The sequence below is a fragment of the Pan paniscus genome, chromosome 8, assembly GCF_029289425.2.
Source record: "Pan paniscus chromosome 8, NHGRI_mPanPan1-v2.0_pri, whole genome shotgun sequence".
In the NCBI taxonomy this organism is placed as follows: domain Eukaryota; kingdom Metazoa; phylum Chordata; class Mammalia; order Primates; family Hominidae; genus Pan; species Pan paniscus.
In genome coordinates, this window is record NC_073257.2 from 34,973,515 (window position 1) to 34,995,146 (window position 21,632).

The window sequence follows — 21,632 nt, forward strand, 5'->3', positions numbered from 1 at the left end:
ACAGGCGCCCGCCACCACGCCCGGCTAAATTTTTGTATTTTTAGTAGAGAGGGGGTTTCATGGTGTTAGCCAGGATGGTCTCGATCTCCTGACCTCGTGATCCGCCCGCCTCGGCCTGCCAAAGTGCTGGGATTACTGGTGTGAGCCACCGTGCCCGGCCTGCAAGTTTTCTATCTATGCTTGAATACCATGTTGTCCTAATGACTGTAGTTTTTGTTGTTGTTGTTGTTGTTGTTGTTGTTGTTTTTTTGTGATGGAGTCTTGCTCTGTTGCCCAGGCTGGAGTGCAATGGCGCTATCTTGGGTCACTGCAACCTCCACCTCCTGGGTTCAAGCAATTATCCATCTCAGCCTCCTGAGTAGCTAGGATTACAGGCAACTGCCACCACGCCCAGCTAATTTTTTTTTTAAATTTTTTTATTTTTAGCAGAGATGGGGTTTCACCATCTTGGCCAGGCTGGTCTTGAACTCCTAACCTTGTGATCCATGCCCCTCGGCCTCCCAAAGTGATGACTGTAGTTTTAAGTCCTAGCATCTGAAAGTAAAAGTCCTCCAATTTTGTTCTTCAAGATTGTGTTGGGTATTCTTCAGCCTTTGCATTTCCACATTAAATTTAGAATCAGCTTCTCAATTGCTGATTCTTTAGTAAAAGAAAAACAACCCTGCTGGAATTTTGATTGGAAGTTCGTTGTAGCATAAGGCTTTGGAAGCTGCAAAATAAATAAATAAATAAATAAATAAATAAATAAATAAAGGATACCTCTAGCATTTGGAAGCACGATTTTAAAAAAATGTATTCAATAAATATCTTTTCAGTGCTGGATTTTTGTCATGTTCTCTATGAGGTGTGGCAGTGAGTAGGGACACAGTGGGAACAAGACTCAGTACCCGCACTTGAGGGCTCAGGGAGCAGCCTTGCTATTTTCTAAATTTGTCACTGAGACTTTCCATAGAATTGATGCAGTCTGTGTGTTGCTTTTTAATCATGACAGTTTTATAGTGGGTGAGATTAGACACCTGCTGAGGCATTTTATGATCATTTATATGTGTCTTCCTGACGAGACTGAGTGCTTTACAAATCCTCATGAGGTTTCACTTAGGAAATAGAAGTTCAGAGGTTATTAAGTTCTTAATATATACCCCTGAGCACTTTACAGATTATTTTATTTAATTCTCAATAACAACCTCATTGAACAATGAAATAAATATTATTGTCCCCATTTTTACAGTTGAGGAAACTGAGACTTAGAGAGGTTGAGTCATTTGCCTAGGATCATACACATAGGTTATGGATCTAGAATTTAAACCCAAGTCTTCCAAATTTCAAAGCCAATGCTCTTAGCCACTACAAATCAAAGACAGAAATAATGTAACATTCTCGTCCCTGTGACTTAATTACTTGCAATGTGAAATAATGTAACATTCTCATCCTTATAATTGAATTACTTGCAATGTATCTGCACATCCATTGTTGTAACAAAAGGGCCATATTAATGGAGTCTTAAAAATAGACACAGGTGAGTTTGTTCCTGTTTCTGCTGCACTCCATAGAGGGTGGTGGTGGTGGTGGTAGTGGTGGTGTTGGTGAGATAAAACAGCCAGAGTCTAGATGGGACTTCGTTATTATATGGTACTTTAACTACATTATCATCTGTGGTCACCAGGCATGTCAAGTGTAAATTCTCCTCCTGGGCTTTCCCAAAGGTGCCCATGGTCGTTAATCAGGGTAAATATACACTGTAAAGGCAAATACCTTGTTTGGAAGGATTATTGGAAACTGGCTTAGAGCCAGTTTAAATCTAATTCTTGAGTGCAATGTGTTTTGTAGGAAAGAAGAGAATCACTCCATTACTTCCTTTCATCTTAGCTCAGATGTTACCAGCTCAATAAGGCATTCCCTGACCACCCTTTTTAAAAGTGAAAACACCTCCCCATCTAGAATGCCCTATCCCCTTTTCTAGATTTTTTGCACTACAGAATGTGTTTCTTTCTTGTGTATCACATTACTTATTTACTTATTTCATTTATTGTCTGGTTTTGTTTGTGTTTTTTAAGATGAAGTCTTACTCTGTTGCCCAGGCTGGAATGCAGTGGCATGATCTTGGCTTACTGCAATCTCCACCTCCCCGGTTCAAGTGATTCTCTTGCCTCAGCCTCCTGAATAGCTGGGACTACAGGTGCACACCACCACGCCTGGCTAATTTTTGTATTTTTAGAGGTTTCACCATGTTGGCCAGGTTGGTCTTGAACTCCTGACCTCAAATGATCCACCTGCCTCAGCCTCCCAAAATGTTGAGATTACAGGTGTGAGCCACTGCACTTGGCCTATTGTCTGCTTTTCTTTCTTTTAAAACAAGCTCCATAAGGACAGAGATTTTTGTCTGTTTTGTTGCTTGCTGTATCTCAAGCAGCTAGAACAATGCCATGTAAGTGGCTGATACACAGAAGTGTTTATTGAATAAATAAAAATGTGAAATAAAGTTTGTTTGGCTTTTTAATTTTTCGTTTTTTAGAGACCATAAAAAATATTGCTCTGTTGCCCAGGTTGAAGTGCAGATCATAGCTCACTGCAGCCTCCAGCCCCTAGGCTCAAGTGAGCCTCCCAACTCAGCCTCCTGAGTAGCTAGGACTACAGAAAAGTACTACCATGCCTGGCTAATTTTATTTTAATTTTTTTGTAGAGACAGGGTCTCACTATGCTGCTTAGGTGGTCTTGAACTCCTGGCCTCAAGTGATCCTCCCACCTCAGCTTCCCAATGTGCTGGGATTGCAGGTGTGAACCACCATGCCCACCTTGAAATAAAGTTCTGATATGAGTTTGTCTCACCTAGACCTGATAGGATTATATTGCATTTAGTTCCTCTGTGGCTAAGAGCATAATGGAAAAGTAAATTTAGAAATGGAAGAAATCTTCATACTGACTATTGTAGTAAGAGCTATTATGATGGGAAGGGCCACATTCAGAGTCCTTAGAATGCCCCCTCTTCCCTCCCTCTACACTAACAAGTCACCCAAAAGCAATATCCTATCCCTAAGGGATGCAAGAATGGAGATTCTTTTCACATTGCTGTTTAACTCACCAGTATAGTAGGCGAAGCTGACAGACATCTTGAAAAAGATGATATTATCAACAATTTATTCAAGACAGTGATCCTGCATTTATAAGATGCACTTATTGTATATACATTACTCAGGGGTAGCTGGCCTTGTAGAATGGTGGAACGATTAACACCTAATCATCAAATTAAACACTTAATGATACATGGTGCCCTGTCTTCTGGAATGCAGCAAATATTCTTAACTAGCAAACAATTCTCCCACAGCTAGAACAGGTGGATTTGGAACCAAGAGGTAGAAGGGAGAGTGAAACTTTTCACTACCATCCCTAATGACCCACCTGCAAAATGTTTGCTGACTATCCCTGTGACAGTGGGCTCTGGCACAGAGCTTCTAGTACCCAAGGGAGGAATGCTTTTACTACAGGTAAACCAGATTATAAACTGAAAGTGTCACATGGCCAGTTCAGGTTTCTCATGGCAGCAGGTAACAGTTCAAGAAAGTTATTACATTGCTTTCCAGTGAATACTGCTGGCTATTAAGGAAAAGTAAGATTGTCACTAAATAAAGAGTAAGAAAAGAGTATGCACCAATTTTTTTGTTTTTTTTGAGACAGAATCCTGCTGTGTCACCCAGGCTGGAGTGCAGTGGTGCAGTCTTACATAAGACTGCAATCTCCACCTCCCGGGTTTAAGCAATTCTCCCACCTCAGCCCCCTGCGTAGCTGAGACTACAAGCATACACCACCACGCCTGGCTAATTTTTGTATTTTTAGTAGAGAAGGGGTTTTGCCGTGTTAGCCAGGCTGGTCTTGAACTCCTGACCTCAAGTGATCCACCTTCCTGGGCTTCCCAAAGAGCTGGGGTTACAGGCGTGAGCCACTGCATCCAGCAGCACAAATTCTTAAAGATCCATCAGGTCACCTCTTAATACTATTTTGGTAGTGGTGAAATTATAGAAACCCCACATATGCAGGACCATTAAGGGCTCCCATCTTTCAGGAATGATGGTATGAGTTATCCCTTTGGGTTCAGAATCCCAACCAGCTGAAGTGCTAAGTGAAGGCAAAGAGAATATGGATTGTGTAGTAGAGGAGGAAATCATAACTTCTACCCCAGCTGGTGATTCACGATGAAAATGAGAACTACTGGCCAGGCGCAGGTGGGTAATCCCAGAACTTTGGAAGGCAAAGGTGGAAGGATAGTCTGAGGCCAGGAGTTTGAGACTACCCTGGGCAACCTAGCGAGACCACCAAAAAACAAAACAAAACAAAACAAAAGACACACACAAAAAAACTATTTTCTTTTTTCTTGAGACAGGTATTAACTATACATTTTAACTAATTTCTCTTTTCTTCCTACTATTTTATATAAGCTCTAAATTAATCTAGTGATTAATTTTATAGCTTGGTCCATAGATTCCAGATTATTGAGATGGGATGGCAATGACACTAGAAGAGATGTACACAGCATCCTGAGACCCTGACTTGGAGCTGGATGAGTTCATGATGACACTGGGCTGACCATTTCCGGGAAGGAGGGGAGCACATTTTCCACTGGACTGGAGCTCACTCATTTTGTGAGTCAGAATCATTTATTTCCTTCCAAGATTATTTTTCTTTCCCTCCAAACCTCCCTCCTCCCTTTTCTTTCTTTCTTATTTTTCTTCTATCTTCCTTCTAGTTTTAGAAGTTTAGGTGCACGGAAAGATTGTATACTGATGTAAGGCGATCACCGGGAGGAAATACAGAACTGGGCAGACACTTGTTCTTCTCCTGGCCACCCAATATCTCAATTCTTTTTCCATATTTGGAGAATCCCTCTCATTATGAGGCAGAGTCTGCTACCTACTAAGTTGAAAGTGTGAAATACTTGTGTTTTCTTTTGCTTTTGTTTTTTGCAGATTCCGTGTCCTTGAGTGAGGGCTATCATCAGATGTACCTACCAAATCAAAGTCTTGGGAGCTAGCAACACAAGGACACAGGTTCGTGGTGTTCTGGTGACAGATGCCAACTATGGATGCCTCCTAAACTAGCAAGAGCATTGGCTGTAGATGTATCCTCCTGTGCCCAAAGCCAATGCTAGTGGCAGGGTCAGTGTCTAGCTATGGTATGACGCTATCTTCTCTGAAGCATTGCTGTGGGTGACTTGGGGTGCTGTTTTCTGACTAGGTGGCCCTAAAGCAGTGGTGTGCTAGAGCCAGCTATACCAGCTTGCAAAAGCTGACTGCTAAATTTTCAGAGAGGCTGTGAGCCAGTTTTTAAATGTAATACTGGAATGAAGTTATATAAACATACAATTAAATAAATTATATTTTTAAAAGGTAGCAAACACTCAAAAGCCATCATGTCCTAGTTATATTACTATTATATATGGATATAAGATTATTTACATCTATTGTATCTTTAGTGGTACATCTCTTCCCAGTTCCATGTTCAATGCCATCACATTGGGATCTTGAGACTGGCTGCAGTGGCAATATGTACACCATGAAAATTGGCAAACGCTACACAAATCAGGGCTTGATTTCTTACTTTGTTGATTGTCTAGACTTTAAGTGATGAAGAAATGTTAATAATAGAGATTAGGCCGGGTGTAGTTGCTCACGCCTGTAATCCTATCACTTTGGTAGGCTGAGGCGGGTGGATTACCTGAGGTTGGGAGTTCAAGACCAGCCTGGCCAACATGGTGAAACCCTGTCTAGTAAATACAAAAATTAGCCGGGCATGGTGGTGGGCACCTGTAATCCCAGCTACTCAGGAGGCTGAGGCAGGAGAATCACTTGAACCATGGAGGCGGAGGTTGTGGTGAGCTGAGATCGTGCCACTATACTCCAGCCTGGGTGACAGAGTGAGCCTCTGTCTCAATAATAACAATAATAATAATACGGATTAAACTTAAATGTGTGTTATTTCTACAGACATTACTTGTAAATAGCACAAAATTTAAGGAAACACATTTTTCCTGGAGAGTTAGTTTCACTGCCCAAAAGTCTCATTCTCTGATCCAGAGATTCTGAGGCAACCTATTATCCTTCAAAAATATCTTTTTCTGATTAAGTGTCAGAGTATGTTTCTGAGGACTAAGAAAACTGATGGATGCACTGCTCCATCAGTAACAGGACAGGCATCTTTTCAGTAATTTGTGACAAAAATCTCCACAATATGCCTTAGACTAAGGGAGGGCAAGATTTTCTTTCCTTGTAAAGCTTCCCAGCTTGTAACAAGAACATTCCAGCCCTTTGAACAGTAGTCCATTCCTATTTAAAATTGTTGGTCTATACATTACAATCGCAACATCTTTTGTACATATTATGACATATCCCTTGTGCCCCTAAATTTAAGTTCATATTCTAATGTGGGAGTATTCTGCACATTTTTGAGGAATTGGACTGCTCATATTAAAATTAACGAACTTTATTTTTTGAGACAGGGTCTCACTCTGTTGTCCAGGTTAGAGTGCAGTGGCATGATAATAGCTGACTGCAGCTGCAGCCTCAACCTCGTTGGCTCAAGCAATCCTCCCACCTCAGCCTCCCAAGTAGCTGGGACTACAGGTGCACGCCACCACACCTGGCTAATTTTTAGATTTTTTTGTAGAGACAGGGTCCCATACTATGTTGCCCAGGCTGGTCTCCAACTCCTAGGCTCAATTGATCCTCCCCACTCAGCCTCCCAAAGTGCTGGAATTACAAGTGTGAACTACTGTGCTTAGCCAACAAATATTTATTGAGCACCTATTATTTGCAAAAGACTATGGCAGAAGTCATTGGAGAACAAATCTCAAAAGTTTTGTTTCATTTTTGAAGAACTTTATTATTCAGTATGAGAGATGACATATACACAATGACTGAAGTTCAAAACAGCACATATTGGGAAACATGAAAGAGCTTCAAACTGCTATGAAACCTACCAATTTCAGTAAGATAACTAAGCAATATACCATTTATAACAATAAGCCAAGCTTGATAATAAATGTTATTCAAATATCACAGTATATTTATATAAATATATTTATATACACACATATAAATATGTACATATTTATATACACACATATAAATATGTACATATTTATATACACACATATAAATATGTACATATTTATATACACACATATAAATATGTACATATTTATATACACACATATAAATATGTACATATTTATATACACACATATAAATATGTACATATTTATATACACACATATAAATATGTACATATTTATATACACACATATAAATATGTACATATTTATATACACACATATAAATATGTACATATTTTATACACACACAAATACGTATATATTTATATATGCATATAAATATGTATATTTTTTATATATATATATATATATTTTTTTTTGAGACATGGTCTCACTCTATCACCCAGGCTGGCTAGAGTACAGTGGCACGCTCACTGCAGTCTCAACCTCCTGGACTCAAGCCATCCTCCAACCTTAGCCTCCCAAGTACCTGGGACCACAGGCACGTGCCAACACAACCAGCTAACTTTTCATTTTTTGTAGAGATAGGGTCTCCTTGTGTTGCCCAGTCTTGAACTCCTGGGGTCAAGGGATCCTTCGGCATCAGCCTCTCAAAAGTGCTGGGATTACAGGTGTGAGCCACCTGGCTGGGCCATAAAAGCATCAATCTTAATTGTTTTTCTATCAGTATAAGAGGAAGACTGATATAAGCCTCGGAGCCAGACAGACCTGGGCTTGGGAAGCTGCTCAGCAATTTGCTTGCTCTGGTTATCAGTCAATAGTTCAATCCAGGAAGCAGAACTCTTAGGAGTAATATGGAATAAAGGATTCATCATAGGGATTACATTTGTGCAACTGTGGGAGATAGGATAATAAAGGTCTGCAAAGGAGGGGATAGTTGGAGGAGCAGATAAAGCACTAATCTGGAAGCATGGATTAGAGCCCATATGGGGCTCAATGTTGCCTCTGCTGGAGGGCCTGAAGCCACTGAAAATGACAAGCAGGATGGGCTGTTGGCAAGGAAAACTGGACACAAAGTGGTGGAAAGCCAGAACACCTGCTTGCAGTAACACAGGATGGTGGCTTTGTACTGTCTCTCATTGCACCTAACCTGGCCCAGGATTGAGAGCACCTGACGAAGATGGGCGGGAGCGAAGGGACCTGTGACTGCAGCCGCTGCCTCATGCCAACAAAGCGAGCCAGGAGATCAGCAACATTGCTCTGCGTGCAATGGCTGCTGCTTCGCTTCTGCATTCCAAATCATGCACAGAAAGCTCTTGTGGCCAACTCTAAACAGGAGCCATACAAGTTCAGGGAATTCCAGGAAACATAGTTTCAGCTTAGCTAAGCTGCCACAATATGAAGCCACCATATTCTGTTACTTGAAGTAAGAAAACAAAATCCTCTTAGCCTCAGTTTTCTCATTTGTGAAAAAGGCATATTAGTACTTATTCTCAGAGTTGCTGAGAGGATGCATATCTTAAGGCATAGCTCCCTAGTATGTAGTGTATTATTTATCTCAATTAATTTAATTATTTATCTCAAATTAATTCAAAGCCTTTAATGCCAGTTTTATAATTTTTCTAATTACCCTCTTGATAAGATTATCATTAATAATTTGCTATTTTTAAAATAAATTAGGCCAGGTGTAGTGGCTTACATCTGTAATCCTAGTATTCTGGGAGGCCAAGACAGGAGGCTCACTTGAGGCCAGGAGTTTGAGATCAGCCCGGCCAATATAGCATGACCCCATGTCTATAAAAAATTTTGAAAAGGAGCCATATATAGTGGCATGTGCCTGTAGTCCCAGCTATTTGGAAGGATGAGGTGGGAGGATCACCTGAGCCCAGGAGTTTGAAGCTGCAGTGAGCCATGATGGTGCCACTGCGCTCCAGTCTGGGTGACAGAGCTAGACCCTGTCTCTAAAAAACTGAACTAAAATAATAGTATCTAATTTTCTTGAAATATGTTTTAATAATAAGTTTAGTCTGTCAGTTCCTTGGGTCATAAGTGATTCTTAATATTATTCAGAGAGAAACTCAAATGCGGCTAACATTTGTATTTATGGACCCAAACTTGAAAATAGGCCTATGATTTATATAGTATTAGTGCTCTTCTGTCATCAACAGCCTGGTCCTCAACCTACGCTGATTGGTATTTTTAAATTCCTCTGCAACTTTTGTGATCTCTTCTTATGATGTTTTCTCTTTCTTTGCGGTTCTTGAGATCAATTCACAAGGAAATCACAGTTCTCAGATCCTAGAGTTGCCAGGATTAGCAATAAAAATATAGGATGCTTAATGAAATTGGAATTTAAGATAAACAATGAAGTAATTTTTATTATAAGTATGTCAAGTACAATATTTAGGACATTCTTATTTAAAATCATTCATTTTTCATTGGAAATTCTAATTTAATTAGGCATGCTATATCTCATATGGAAATCCTATCTGATTCTCTTTTCCTTCTGGGGCACCCTGGCCTTGCTAATTCAGGAATCTCTTTTATTGTCATCCCTTCTAATGCTATTTTCACCAGAATTCCCATAGCAACTCACTTAACACTCAACATATCCCAAGAGGAAGCATGACCCGGCCCTGTACAATGGCTACCTTTTCCATCCAACCACCTATGTCTGCAGTTTTGCCATTCTTTCCATCTCTCCACAAAGAATCTTAGGTTCATTCTTGAGTGCCCCTACTTCCAGACAGTTACTGAGTCCTGTCAATTCTTTCTTTAAAGTGACTTCCAAGGGTTCACTTTCCTCCTTTTTGCTACCTTCACCTCTGCCCTGACCCCTATCTGCTAGATAGTCTCCTTAACTCCAGTCTCCTTCTTTGATCCTGTCTAAATCCTACTCATCTTCCTGAACACTACTGTTTCACTGTACTGTGCTGCTTAAGAACTTACAATTGTTTGCTATTGTCTATTGTATTAAGTACTATGACTAGTGTAAAATCTTTCGCTCTTTGAATGACACCATCAAAGAAATGAAAAGACAAGTGGCAGTTCTCTCAAGAAAAAAAATAGATGACCTGAATTGTACTATATTCACTTCAAAAATAAATTCATAGTCTAAGACCTTGTAACAAAGAAAACTGCAGGCTCAGATGACCTCCCTGGTGAATTCTACTAAATATTTATAGAAAAAATAATACCAATTGTACACAAATTCTTCCAGAAATAAAGAGGAAAGAGGTCAGCATTACCCTGATACCAAAAGCAGACAAAGGCATGAGAAGAAAAGAAAGTGACAGACCAATTTGCCTCATGAACGCACACACACAAAACTGCAACAAAATATTAGCAAATCAAGGCCGGGCACGGTGGCTCATGCCTGTAATCCCAGCACTTTAGGAGGCTGAGGCAGGTGTATTGCTTGAGCCCAGGAGTTCCAAGACCAGCCTGGGCAACATGGTGAAACCTTGTTTTTACATATATATGTATGTATATATATTCACACATATATATCACATCCAGCTATATATGAAAAGAATAAAACACCAAGACCAAGTGAGCTTTATCCTGGGAATGTAAGTTAGTTTCAAAATTTAAAAAGCAATCAAAGTAATTCACCATTTCAACAGATGTATGATCATCTCAATAGATAAAGAATAGGGCTTTGACAAAATTCAACATTTACTCATAATTTTGAAAACCACTACCAGCAAACCAGAAATATAAGGAATATTCCCATGTTGTTCAACCTAAGAAAAGGCATTTATGAAAAACCTATAACTAATATCATACTTAATGCTCAAAGACCAAATGCTTTCCCTAAAGATGAGAAACAAGGCAAGGATGTCACTTTCACCTTCCTATTCAACATCGTACTGGAAGCCATAGCCAGTGCAATAAGGCATGAAAAATAAATCAAAGATATGCAGATTGAAAAGGAAAAAATATTAAATAAAACTATCTCTATTCGCAGAAGACATGATTGTCTATACAAAAATTCCCAAAGAAGCTATAAAAAAGCTAGTGGAACTAATAAGTGAGTTTTAGTGAGGTCATAGGATATAAGGTCAACAGACAAAATCAATTGTATTTGTATATACTTGTAATGAAGAAATTTTAAAATGAAAAAATTTAAAGTATCATTTCAAATAGCACCAAAAAGCATAAAATATTTAGGTATGCATCTAACAAAATATGAAATCTGCATGCTCAACTATAAAACATTGAAGAGAGAAATCAAAGAAGATGTAAATAAAAGTGGAAATATACCATGTTTACATATTGGAAGACTCAATAGTGTTGTCATTTCACCTCCAAAATGATTTATAGATTAAATGTGATTCCAATAAAAATCCCACTAGGCTTTTTTTGGAAGAAACCAACAAGATGGGGCCAGGCATAGTGGCTCACGGCTATAACCCCGGCACTTTGGGAGGCCAAGGGAGGTGGATCATTTGAGGTCAGGAGTTCAAGACCAGCCTGACCAACATGGTGAAACCACATCTATACTAAAAATATAAAAATTATCCAGGCAGTAGTGGTGCACGCCTGTAATCCAAGATACTTGGGAGGCTGAGGCAGGAGAATTGCTTGAGCCTGGGAGGCAGAGGTTGTGTGAGCCAGTCTGGGTGAGAGTGAGACCATCTCAAAAAAAAAAAAAAAATCAAGATGATTCTAAAATTTATGTGGAAAAGCAAACAAAATGGAATTGCCAAAACAACTTTGAAAAAGAAGTACAAAGAAGATTCACATTATCTAATTTTAAGACTTACTATAAATCTACCATAATCAACACTGCGTGGTATTGGCAAAAGGACTGATGAATAGATAAATGAAACAGAATTGAAGATCCAGAAATAGACCCGCAACATATGGTCAGTTGAAATTTGAAAAAAGTACAAAGGTAATTCAGTAGAGATGAGATAGTCTTTTCAAAAAATAGGGCAAAATAATTGAACATCCATATGCAAACACACAGAATAACAACTTAACTCATATTTCACACCATACATAAAAATTGACTTAAAATAAATCTAAAGTGTGAAACATAAAACTTCTAGAAGAAAACATAGGAGAAAATCTTTGTGACATTGGTTAGGGAATGATATTTTTAAATACAATACCAAAAGCACGATTCATTAAAAAAAAATAGTCGGACTTAAAATTTCTGCTCTTTGAGTGACATTCAAATGAAAAGACAATCCATGAAATATCTACAAAAATATTTGCAAACACATCGCTGATAAAGGACAAGTTTCTAGAATACATAAAGGACTCTCAGAACTCAGTAATAAGAAAACAACCCAATTAAAAACTTGACAAAATATTTGAATAGACAATTAGTGAAGATATTTGGATGAGAAACAGGCACATAAAAAGATGCTCAACATATTAGTCATTACGGGAATGCAAATTAAAACCACAATAACATACTATATATCTATCAAAGTGTCTAAAATAAAAATAACTGATAATACCATATACGAAAGAGGATGTGAAGCAACTGAAAGTCCCATACAATACTGGTGGGAATGTATACGATGTAGCTACTGTGGAAAATAGTTTGGCAGCTTCTTGTAAAGTTAAACATACACACATCATATAACCCAGCAATCCCACACTTTGGAATTTATGTAAGAGAAATAAAAACATTATGTCTACACAAAACTAGCACAGAAATCTTCATAGAGGCTTTATTCATAATTGCCAAAAAGCTGGAAACAATCCATATGTCCATCAACTGGTGAATGGAAAAACAAACTGGTATGTCCCTACAATGGAATACTATTCAGCAATAAGAAGAAATGAATTGCTGATATATCAACAGGGAGAATCTCAAAAATATTATGCTAGGTAAAAAACCAGCCGAGTGTGGTGGCTCTTGCCTGTAATCCCAGTACTTTGGGAGGCCGAGGCAGGCAGATCACCTGAGATCGGGAGTTCGAGACCAGCCTGACCCACATGGAGAAATCCCGTCTCTACTAAATATACAAAATTAGCCAGGTGTGGTGGCACATGCCTGTAATCCCAGCTACTTGGGAGGCTGAGGCAGGAGAATCACTTGAACCCAGGAGGTGGAGGTTGCAGTGAGCCGAGATCACACCACTGCACTCTAGCCTGGGCAACAAGAGCGAAACTTCGTCTCAGAAAACAAAACAAAACAAAACAAAACAAAACAAAACAAAACAAAACACAGACACAAAAGACTACATACTGCATGATTCCATTTGTATGATGTTCTGGAAAAGGCAAAACTACAGTGAGATGAAGTAGATCAGTAGTCTCCTGGGGTCAGGGGTAGGGCAAGTATAATGACTGCAAATGGGAAGAGGGAAATTCGCTGGGATTATGGTGACACTCTACATCTTGAGTGTAGCGCGGTTACACAACTGCATACCTTTCCCAGAACTCATTGAACTATTCGATATTTTGGAGTTGTAGAATTTAAACCTCTACATTCCAAATCATGTGTCCTCCATTCCATGGTAAATGAGGGTTCTTACTGTTTTTTTTCAATTTGGCCAGTCTTCTCAATGCCTTATGGACTTTGGGCTCTTTGTAGATAGATGTTTCAAGCAGAGTCAAAAGTACCACAAGTTATGGATCACTCAGACTAGAGTGTGAGACAGCAACTCCCTGAACCCAGACGAAGGATGTGCCAGAGAAAAATACGAAGACATCTCGATTTTGCTCCCTGAGATTTTCTAGAGAGCTGCTTACCAAAGGAAATGATTCAAGAAAAACTGGAGGAAGAACCAGTGAAAAGACAGGGAATGGAATGGCCCACTATGCCTTCTAAAGAGAGAGATGTTTACAAGCAGGCTGACCATAATGAACATTGGTGGGCTCTAAGATTCTTGAGGGATCAGGAGGTGAGAAGATAAGAGAATTATTGTCATCAAGGCCTTTGAGGGCATCATATGACTGCTTTTATTAAAAGAGCTCTGTAAGGTTCACTTTACAGTTCCTGATAGTGAAGAAGTGCCAGGCAGCACCCAGAAGGTTTTCGTTTTCATTTTCTAAATAGGGGCTTATGTGCTTGGGGTCCTCAAATGGTTACATCGCATGCGCACCTGCACCAGTAAAACCTCACAATTATAGAATTACACAATTTGGTTAAAATTACCAAATTAATACCAATAATGGTGCATGTGCCTTAGGTCTTAATACTTTTCAAGAGCCATGTGAAAGAGATGCTATTATTATTTCCACTGTACACTTTAGGAAAATTAGACTTAGAGAAAATAAGTCTTTAGTCCAAGGTCATAGAACTGGAAGCAAGTGGGATATTGGCATGAGCCCCGTTTTCTGTACTCCATGCACTATACTGCCTTCATTCATTGAACAAATATTCTTGACTATCTATTAAGTACCAGGTATTTGTCTAATAAAGGACTCTCTATGAGAACAGTAAAGTAAAAAAGTAAAGAAGTTACAACCTATGGTGCTTTTTTTATAACCCATATTAAAAATCCTATCAACTTCAGTATACTTTAAGAAGGTATTATAACTTATTTATATAACTTTATAGTAATCCTTACAGTTATTAAGATAAAAAACAGCTTGTTAAGCAAAGTTATCAAAATCTCCCTATTAAATAAAATTGAACACATTACTGGATAAATGCTCCCCAAAAAAGAGTTTTTTGATATTTCTTTTCAATAAATCTTGTTACAAATGAGTACGTTTTTAGAAAAACTGATATTCCACTTGAAACGAAAGATAAACACTGATACTTAAATTTGCCACTTAAACCCTTATATTTTCCAAAATTATCATTCATATAATTATTGAGATATCTTAAAGAAAAAAGAATGACTATTTTTATTCAAAGAATGGCGCAATATTCTTATAATACTCAGAGAAGTACTGGCTACTCTCCTATTATTATATTTAGCTGGAATGATTTAAAATTTTTGGCTAACATATAACTATGCCTAAGAACCTGATGATATTTCTATGTAAAGTTTTTTTTTAAAAAAACCATCTTAGGAATCATATTGAATATGTTTAAATCTAGCCAAGTTTTTATCTTTATACTTTTCTTAAACTTTAATACCATAAAAGAAAGCTAAGATAAAAAGCTTAAGCAAACACAGTTAGATTGTCTTTATACTATTTATAGCAATGGACAGATACTTAAAGCTTACTTAGCTAAAGATTTAAGTCTGTTACTTTATGACATATGCTTTCCCCCAACCCCTGTTAACACGGCAGGATGTCTGCAAAATGACTACTCTCCTGTAGTGACTCTTGATTTTAACCTAATAGACTATCATTATGACTCAGTTTGAACATTTGTCATCATAGATGTCATAGTTTCTACAAACAGACAAATATTGATCATAGCAACTTTTAGAAATAGAATAAAACCAAAATGAAATTAAAATTAATTTAAAAGTATTCGTTTGAAAACACTCTTTTAGGTTTCTAGAAGCACTTTAATTATTGGTTAAACTGACTTCTAAACATCTGTATTTTATGTTTTTATTTATGTTCATCTTGCTACAAAAATAATTTAAGGCAACTTTCAAAAGTATATAAAAACATATATGTAAGAATATTATTTTCCTTCTATTATAATTGAAAAGTGCAAAATCAATTTTTTTCCCAACATTTCCAGTATACACTGTTGAAAGTTCTTTATAAAGAAGAATGTATATTGCTATTGAAACTTATAAAACAAAATATGTATGTCTTTATTGATACTTTTGGTTTTATAAAACTATTTTTTATTTCAATTCATAAACATTTTAATTATTGTTTAAGCAAAAATAAAAGTTTTCTTATAGTTCTATCAACTACTCACCTATATATCAGTTAGGCCTAATTTAAAATTTTCTGTCATTTTCAAATTCTAAGAAAACCATTTGAAAATTCAGTTTTCTTAGGGCCTTGTTTACCCACATATTTCCATCTACATTGTTATTCTTTACCAAATTTCTCCTGTTTTTGGTCTGTAATTTATAGAGCACTAAAAGTCAAATAAAAGTTGCCAATTATCTGATTAATTTTGATTTAGAATACTGCTGCTCTAAATGATCCGGCCTATTTCTGTTAGCATTAAAAAAAAAGAAAAAAGAAAAAAAGAAAAGAAAGTTGAGTAATTACACCAGTAATTCAGGTCCAAGTTTCTAATTACATGGACTAAACTGACTATATAAATACAATTCTCCCTTTCACCTGTTGCTAGTCATTATTTTTTTGGTGTTCTGTTACATTAAAAAGATTTTATAAAACTTGCCTCCCCATCCCCATAAAATATAGATTAAAATGCTTACACAAAGAAAATTAATTTTGAAAATAACATTTGAGAGAGTTAGAAAAACATTTATGTTTTAACCTTAATAAAACAATGAAACAAAAGTTCAGGGAAAAACTGAGTATATGGGAAGAAACACAGTGGAAAAGTTTAATCTATTTTTTTAGGTGCTTGTTTTCTCAAAACTCTGTAAAATTACTTTCTAAACATTCACCACGGTGTAAAAATCAGCTACGTATAAACAATTCAAAGTATTTTCTGAATAGTTCTAGCTATGTAACAAATGTGAAAAAGCTGAACACAATTATTCTACTAGGATTTTTCAAAATGTAGTTTTTAGACTGACTTATCCATAAAATGGCTTCAAGTCTATATTTAATTTGAAAAGGGGATAAAATCAGTATTCTGTTGAATATAACAACCATAATAGAAAAGTTAAATTCTTTTTTTTTGAGACAGAGTCTCACTCTGTTGCCAGGCTGGAGTGCAATGGCACGATCTTGGCTCACTCAACCTCCAACTCCCAGGTTCAAGCAATTCTCCTGCCTCAGCCTCCCTAGTAGCTGGATTACAGATGCATGCCACCACACCTGGCTAATTTTTGTATTTTTGGTAGAGACAGCGTTTCACCATGTTGGCCAGGATGGCCTCAATCTCCTGACCTCATGATCCACCCACCTCGGCCTCCCAAAGTGCTGGGATTACAAGCGTGAGCCACCGCGCCCGGCCCAAAATGTTAAATTCTTAACCAGTATCATTTTAAATATTGTACACAATTAAAAATATTAAAACTCTTATCTAGGCTTTCATTGCCATGTAAGCTCTTTTGAAATATTAATTTTGGTTTAAATGCTTACTTTAAATGAGTTAAAAGTACTTTAGCTGTATAGTCTCCTTAACTGTTTATAATGTATTTAATGCAAATCATCCCTTCTTATATACATAACTTCCATTCTAAAATGCTTCATTTGACAAGTGAATATAGTTACATTTTTCAGTTTATAAGCAATTATACTGTTACTTGGGTTTTAATCTACAAAAACCTTTATTTTTGTTTTCATTTTTGTTTGTAAAATTATAGTTCCTTAAACAAAATATACTTATTTGTACACATTTTAACATGTAAAAAGCATATTCTCAAAATACAAACTTGAAAAAGTTACTGGCTTTCAACAATAATATCCCACAGCATAGGCCCATTTGTTCCATTTTTTGCTGGAATTCGTGAAACCAACCCAAACTCCAATTTCTAAGGTATGAAAAAACACAGAGATTCCAAATCCAGACCTAAAAAACGAAGAGACTCTGTTAGACATTCTCTGCTGTTGTAGTCTAAATGTAGGACATCTTGAAACTGATTAGATTCTGGACATAACAGATGATCTTTCAGTCTTTTTCAAGCCTTACTGTGAAGCTTAGTTGAATTCATTGTGGCTAAAAGAATCTTGGATTGTGTCACAGAAAATAAACACTAAATAAGCTTTCTGTGACACTTCTCAGGTCCTTTCTCTCTTCCTTCCTCTTCCTCTTTCCCCCCTCTTTCTCTCTCTTCTTCCCTCCTTCTCTCCCTCTTTTTAAAGATATAAAACAATTTAAAGGTCTGTGTACACATGGAAGAATTAGATACAGTCATCAATGTAAACTTGTTTCACGTCTCTTCTTCACGTTACCCTCCTACAACTAAGCCATGGGCCATCCTGGCTGATACCAGATCAATGATATAGGAAACTGAAGTGGTGATGTTTATAATTTTAGTAGAGAGAAAAAAAAAAAATCAACCTGCTGTTGAGGAGGTAACTGTGCTTATTATCTAAATGGTCTATTTGATGGAATTTATTAGGTGATTGGCCAGTTCCTAATTTTCATATAAATTAACTGGTGAAGATAGAAATTATGTGATTTAAGAATTGAACTTGCATTTTATAATCCATACAAAAGATAAGTGAATCATTTAAATCACTTACGGAATTGAAAGGAAAATTATTTTTTATTTGTCTGTGCAGAGAAATTCTAAGACACATAATGCAACCTGTTCTTTTCTCATTAAGTGTTACATGTTTCTTTCTTTCATTTCTTCCTAACTTCCTTCCTTTAACTTAAAATTTGCCTTCATCTTTTGCCAAATTACATTTGTTTATTTTCATTTGTTTTTTACAAATCGATTTCTCATTTCTTCTTAGATGAAGACTTCACAATTTTGGTCTTTACAACTCAGATATTCCCCATGTGACATTAACTGCTTTGCTTAAAAATAAGGGATCAACTTCCTAAAATACATTTCAACATGCTACGCTGAAGTCCTAAAGAGTAGACATGACTTTTCTAATATCCACGAAATCCTTTTAAAACTATGGACTGGTTAGATACAAAGATTTGATATTTAAAGTTATAATTTCATTCTTAGGTCTGCTCCTTTAATTTTGCCATTATCTTATATTCACTCAAGCAGCTAACAAAATCATGGCATGACAACACTGATGACAGCTCCCAAATTTCACTTTAGAAATTAAATAGTATTTTTTTGCCAAGATTTTGACTACAGAGTTTCTTATTTGCAAAGTTTAACAAAATTATGGTTTTCTAGGCCAAGGTGTGCAGATTACTTGAGGTCAGGAGTTTGAGACCAGCCTGGTCAACATGGCAAAATCCTGTCTCTACTGAAAATACAAAAATTAGCTGGGTGTGGTTGCATACACCTGTAATCCCAGCTACTTGAGAGGCTGAGGCATGAGAATTGCTTGAACCCAAGAGACGAAGGTTGCGTGAGCTGAGATCATGCCGCTGCACTCCAGCCCAAGCGACAGAGTGAGACTCTGTCTCAAAAAAAAAAAAAAGAAAAAGAAAAAATTACGGTTTTCTAATTTCAGGAAATGTTGTGAGATCTTATATAATAAACTCAATTTCTTAGTAGCATGATAATTTGACTTTTTAAAACTTAGATTTAAAATATTTAATTTTTCTTATATTTTGAAGTTTTATGTTTTATATTTCCCAGATAAAACTTATGAAAATGAAATATTTAAAATGGTACCGGCCGGGTGCAGTGGCTCACGCCTGTGATCCCAGCACTTTGGGAGGCCAAGGCGGGCGGATCATCTGAGGTCAGGAGTTCGAGAGCAGCCTGGCCAACATGGAAAAACCCCCATCTCTACTAAAATAAATAGATAAATAAATAAATAAAATAAAATGGTACTAAATGATGACAATATTAAATAGAAATTGTACTATTTACTATTTAATATAAATTTATTCAAAAAAGTTTTAGGGAAAAATACAAAACACTGTGCCAAATCATAAGCATAAGTTATCTGTTTTAGAGAACATTGTATCATTAATTTTAAACCCTGTGGTTGCAGTTTATTTAATGTAATTTGTATTTCATTTCCCTCACACATTTTTAAATCCACATATGCAAATTAAACTATACAATGTGAGAAAAGGTTATATTTGTCCATATCAATTATTGCAGCAATGACCGTTTAGAAATAATTAGGGATTGGATTACATGTTTAAATTGAAAATAAAAGCTTTGCTGTCCCCTCTGAATACTCAATTTGGTGTCTGACAGTGTGATATAAGATGCAATTTGAGACCACTGAACTCTGTGATCATGAATGTGCAAAAACTTGACCACTCAAATTCCAAGTCACAATCTATGCCTTGCCAAGTTATTTAATAAAAGAATATAGACAGGTTTTATAAACTTCACTGAAACAGTTTTTGACTTATACTCTCAAGTGTCATATATAACTCAGTTAAATACTCCTTCCAACTGTCCATTTGTGGTTAAAATAGCTTTAAAACAGTAAAGCCTATTTTCATTAACAAATATCTCAGAGTTTAAAGTAACCATCAAAGCACCGGTGTTAGGGAACACAGAGAGAATGGTTTCTTATTTAGAGGTAGTTTCTAAAGTGTTCTAAACTTTCTTCTCTGTAGCATATGAGCAGGCAGGGATAAAACAGATCCCCACTAGAATATATAATAAATATATAAGCCAGTTAAAACTAGTCTTTGTCTCGATGGCACTTAAACTTATTATTTTTTCTCCCCATGGAGTTCCATGAGCTCTTCAATCTAAAGGAATATCTTCCTTCAGCGTTCTTTGCACAAAAGCAAAAGTACTTATACAATCTGAAAAAGAAAATATTGTAATTCATAACACTAACAAATGCAGCAATGAGGCCTGTGGGAAAAGCTGACCACATAGATCCAGTAAAAGCCCTAGCCTATTTAATTGTAATCACAATAAAGGGACCAATATTAAGTTTGTTTCTAAAAAAATTAACCAGTTCAAAGGATACAATGTACTTGAAACTCTAAAACATTGTTTAAAAAGGTAACTTCTAGTTCTTCAAATGATTTCTAGATTCTCAAAAAGAAAAATAAATTATCAGCATTGTCTACCTAATATTTGCAGTTTAGGAGGCAAGATATATTGTTAATGTGAAGATGGTTGCATCTGTATTTTGTTGTTTTCAGCTGCACATAATTGTTCTTTTAAAAGGATTTTGGGAGGCCAAATTTAGTGTACTGGCTTTGAGCATGCAGAATTTTTTAAAGTTTAGTCAAAGTTCCAATGCTGTTTTGAGTAAAGCAAAATTTTAAATAGTATTTTCATACTTTCAGAATATGTTCCTATGTAGTTTTTCTAACATAAAATGCATTGATCTTTAGGCTGTAACCAAGAGAGTCTACATCTGGGTAGTCATGCCTTTTGATGATCATACTTCCATGCACTTCAATGACTTGTCAAAGACACACGTTTGAAACACTCAATCCTGTGCCTCCTTCAAAGGAAGTTTAAATAAATATACCTGTAGTAGGAAAATTCCGTTTTTCTAGCATTAGAACACATTATGGTGAAAATTTTTGTGAGCTTAAAATGTGCCCATCACTTAGGCCTAACACATGAATATACTTAGGCCTAAGAGGAGGAAACATCCTAAGAGAAAGTACTTATACATGGGCAACAAAGTAATATGACAGCTATTATGGAAACAATCCTTCTGAATTTCCTAACTTTTATGCCCACAAATTCACAACCATTTGTGTTTATTTTTCTTTTAAAATAATATTTTAAAATCTATGTCCATGATTAATACTCTTTTGACACTAAATTGAGTATTAGAGTTATCAACTCAAATTCTATTAGAGTATTAATAATCAACGTTACACTAGGTCATAAAATACATGTGTAATAAACATAATAAGCTTGGGTGTTGTTAATATTGTTGAACATTTACACAACTCTGTCCTGACTATTGTCTATGTAATCAGGTATCATGAAGTTTTTCAACTGACATTTTACTACTGATGAGAAACAAATTAGGAAGATGAGTGATGGGAAGAAAAGATGAACATGATTAA